Source organism: Serinus canaria, chromosome 2, assembly GCF_022539315.1.
Source record: "Serinus canaria isolate serCan28SL12 chromosome 2, serCan2020, whole genome shotgun sequence".
NCBI lineage: Eukaryota > Metazoa > Chordata > Aves > Passeriformes > Fringillidae > Serinus > Serinus canaria.
The window spans coordinates 11,357,508-11,362,408 of record NC_066315.1 but is presented as its reverse complement, the minus strand read 5'-3'; positions in this window follow the sequence as shown (position 1 = coordinate 11,362,408).

Sequence of the window (4,901 nt, the reverse complement as noted above, 5' to 3'; positions counted from 1 at the left end):
GACAAGGAGCAGGGTGGAAGATGAAAAGGCTTTAACCTAGAGCAGCCTCACATGATCATAAAGTGTGGCACCAAAGTGAAAGAACACAAGACTGTGATTGTTCTAAGAATTAAATATCAGAGTTTTATAAATACCACAAATGTGCTTTCTGAAAGTATTTTCTGCCTTCTGACAATCTCTTACAGCAAGAAGTCTTGTGTGAGTGTATTTTCATGTTGTTCCTCTTTGGATTCTCCTGAAAACCTCATTTTAATATCATGTACTCTGCAGGAATTTTCAATTCATATTTATATTATTAGAGTATCTTGTAGGCTATGTCTACAGCAGCAGCTTTATGAACCTAAATTTTGACTTGCTAACTAGAGAATAAACTAAATTGATCAGACAGTGGATTTCACTGTGGTTCTGTTGTGGCAACATCAAGGGAGCAGTTATACTGCTACCATTACATTGTCTAATGAGGAAGAAACATTTTTGCTGAACTTAATCAACAGTAGATCTCACCATGCAGCTATCTCAGATTAACAAGAATTCTGGTTAGGGTTATAGAGAAAACTATAAAATGAGCTCCTAACACACTGCTGTTTAATTAGTAAGATTTTCTCTTTGTCTAGCATTATGATTGTAGAAATATTTTTATGAGTGAGAATTTATTTTTGCAGTGAAGGAGAATTTTCATATTGTCTGTCAGATTTGTGACTAAAGAAAGAGTAACTTTTCAAAAGGGAAATTTTATGGTCTTTAGAAAAAAACTTGTAACTTGAAAAGTGGATTTTTTTTTTTTGCAAGGGTCTCTTGACTGACACCAGAACTGAAAGTAGGTTCAAACTTTTTGTCTTTTCTAATAAAGTTAAAATTTAAAAGACAAAGGGAAGATCAAAGTTTTTAACAGTGTTAATAGTGAAGACATTTCTTAATAGAAATTGTGAAATTTTTCACAATAGTGAAAAATTTTGTGATGTGGACCTTAAGTGGCCAAGAGCAAAACAGTTGAGATAATATTTCTAAAAATAGAAGAACTTGCAGTGAGATGAGAAATAGTGCTGAATTCTTCTGGGACTGAGGGCTGCAGGTGAAACAGAAGTTACTGGGAATCACCCAGACCCTTGAAATACTGGACTCTGAACCAGTGGAAAAGTTTGGATTTTAGAAGTGCCAAAATACCTGTCAGCCAAACCTGCTTACTGTTAAGGTCAGTGAAACAACAGCAATAATAAAAATCCATTTTCTTACCATTAGGCATAGTATAGCTAGGTCAATGGAATTGAATTTAACTGATGCTTCTGATAATAATTATTTAACATTCTAAAGGTCTAAGAACATGTGTGAAACAAATTGGCCAGAAAATGAAAATTGCAACATGGTCAGAAAGGTTTTATTTTGATTACAACCCAGTGAATGCAAATACTCTTTGTAAAGTAGCAAAACCTTTAGGAAGTGTTTAAGAAGCCTCCTGTTACTTGGCAAATTATGGGGTAAAAGAAAAAAATAATAGAAAACTAACTGAATAGGCATAAGAACAAAATTTCCATATCAATTTGCTGAAGTAATGGGAGATCAAACTGAGCTTACTGTACCAGGAAAGAGGAAAATAGGCTATGTTGTGGGTAGCATCTGTGGAGGAAGAAAAATAATGGAGAAAAGTATTTTTTGTTATGGAAAGCACAGAGCCCACTAAAGCACACACATTGGTTCCTGTGTTTCAGCACTGTGCAAAACCTGTGCTACTTGTGTCAGTCAGAGCCTGTTCAGAACCTAATTTGTTACAGGTGTGTGACAAGGAATCCAAGCAAGTCCTGCTAGATTTGTTTTTGCCCAAATTACTTTCTCAGTACAGTATTATTATGGGGTTTTTTTTTGTTGTTTTTTGATAATTACTGATTACATAATGAAAGAAAAAATACCAAACTCAAAACAATTATTAACTTTATTGAATTTGACATTATAGTTTTCATTTCTACTGAGACTTTCAGTATAAGGGTTGAGCAAAGGTTTAGGATTGTGGCTTAGACCCACATGCCTCTGCAAAAACTCATCCAAATAAAATTCACAGCTGATTCTGGGATGTAAAGAAAGCATAAATTACACACTTGATACTGAGGGGCATAGAATTTGTGGGGACAGTCTGGCCTTGTCTTGAAGGAAAGGCAGAGAATTTGCAGTGTCCTTCTAGAGCAGGCAGAAAATCTTTAAAGTTATTACAAGGTGGGGAGTCCATTCTGATGGCAGCAGCAGCAGAGCTAAATTTAAGGTAGTCTGCCTTGAGGGAAGTAAGGACATGAGTCAAACCCACCAGGAGCAGAGTCACTGCTCCTGAGAAGTCTGAGGGTTTCAGTGGTAGAGCTCATACAAGTAAGTTACTCCTCTGGAATGAACTTTGGGCTGCAGCAGGATGACAAAAGCCACCCAGGCATGTCATGGAGGTCCCTCAAGAAAGCTGTTTGCCCAACAAGCAGAGCTGTGGGATCTTTCTTTAAAGCCAACACAAAATGCTTTGAAAGATTTAATCAAGCTCCCTCCTTCTGAGCCAGCAAAATATTAAAATGTAAACATCTACATAAAGTTCTTACATGAACCCACATGCTAAAATACTAATTTCAAGTATTATTATGAATATCTATTACAAAAACTCTCCCTGTCTTATCCTCAAGGAATTGAATAGGAACTGTTTTACCAGAATGGTTAGCTTTGCTGTGAACCTCTGGCAGCAGGTGAGCTCTTTTGATGTTTTGATAATTGTTAAGCTATAACACAGCTGAAGCCAACATGCTGTTTTGAGAATAGTAATGTGTAATTCTGGGCTATTGATTGCTTATAATTTCAATTGGTAAACTGAGAATGCTCAGCTGGGATAGCCCATTGAGCAGTTCTGAAAGGTAGACCTTGCCCTGAAACAATAAAAACCCAACAATGGTACTAAGAACCACTATTATTATTATTATTATTATTATTATTATTATTATTATTATTATTATTATTATTATTATTATTATTATTATTGTTGTTGTGTTGTTGTTGTTATTATTATTATTGTTGTTGTTGTTATTGTTATTATTATTATTATTATTATTATTATTATTATTATTATTATTATTATTATTATTATTATTATTAAATAGTTATATTTAATCTTCAGTAACTTTTTAAAAAATCCAAACAGTAAGCATCACAGGAAAAAGGAGCACTGCTTCAAATTCTTCAAAACCCAGAGCAATGATTTTAAAAAAAGTAAAAAAAAATCAAGCCAGGTGGCATTCTATGCACTTGTAAACTTTGATTGAAGATCAGAGTCTTTGTGTTTAATTTCTTATTATTTGTCTTTCAGAGGCAATATAATCTGTGCTGGCATCTGTTTCATTTGACAGCTTAATGCAGTCTCCATAGACTTCCTTCAACAATGCTTTGTTGAGATTTGACAGTGTGGGTGTCATCCCCAGTGACATGCACAACCCATTGCTGAGTCTGCAGTTTGACATTTAAGTGGGCTCAGCTGAGAATAGATACCTAAGATGTTTATTTCCATTCACATTCTATTTTGACATTGTATCATTTTAGTAGGTCCAAATTCTTCCCTAAGTAGGTTATTCCCAACTGGGGAGAAAAAGTTCTTTGAGTTGGATGTAAAATTTGATGTCTATTGGAGAAAATATAACCAGCGCTTCAAAAAATGAAGAAGCATGAGAAGAGAAATATTTTCTGGTAAAATGAAGTTTCCCTTTAGCATGGAGAATGTGCAATGCCTCACAAAGGACATATGGGGGTTTATTTTCCTTTAGCATTTGTGCATACAAGGAAAAGCCAGCTGAAATAAGTGACATTGTTAGAATTAAAAGTACATTGTGATGTCAGAAATAGGGTCCATCATGCCAAAGACAACATTCATTATTATACAGATGATTAGCATGTGCCATTATCTTTCCATGCATATCTTCAGGTGTAAATGCCCTTTATCTCTTTAAAAGTTTATATACACATCCATCTCTGTATGCATACACTACAATACCCAGGTTCATAAAGGACTTTGTTAAGAGTAATCATGAATTCAAATCCTTTTTTTTTCTCTGAGAAATGAAAAAAATCATAAATATTACATTTAGGAGGATACAGAAGCCTCATTCTGTGAACATGTATAGATAAATATTAATTGGGAATCTTCTAAATGAAAGGTCCATCTGCTTCAGTCTAGACCTCAGAATGCTCCTCTGTGCTAATTTTCAGCAGAAAGTTCCCTTTACTTGTCTGCAGGCATAAACACCAGATCTGGCTGATGTACAGAAATAACACCATGAAAATGTTGTTTGTCAATGTAAGGAAAGTTAGATACTTTCATCCAATCTTCTGTGGATGTGCAAAGCATTTTTAACATATTAGTTAAAATGAATAATATATTTCTATCTATAAATACTGGTGTATTTGTATGTGGGGAATATGTTTAGAAATAAGTTTATATTTTATGTATACCTTTATATATTCTTCATGCCTGCCAAAAAATCTGAAGTTTTTGTTTCTTACTCCTTGGTGTTTTCCCAAACACTGAATCATCTGGGGTGGGAAGGGAAGAAACAGAAATATAATATAAAAATTTCAGACTAATTGTCTCAAGAAGAAAATCTACCAGAGTCCATTATGATCACCAATTTCTTTGGTGCTTACTCAGCAAAATTTGAGAGTTCAAATATCTGAAAGAGGTAGTGAGAACTGATTCTACTAATTCTTCAATATTTCACATACTGGCATCAGTTTCTCTTGCCAGCAATTACTTCTCATCACAGGAATAGGATCACCACTGTAATTACATGATGCATGGTTCAGTGAAAGCTGTTTGACCTCCTTGAAAATTCTGTCAGCTTGAAGTCCATGCAGACCAGCAAATAATCCTTCAAAAATGTGCTCTATGTAAA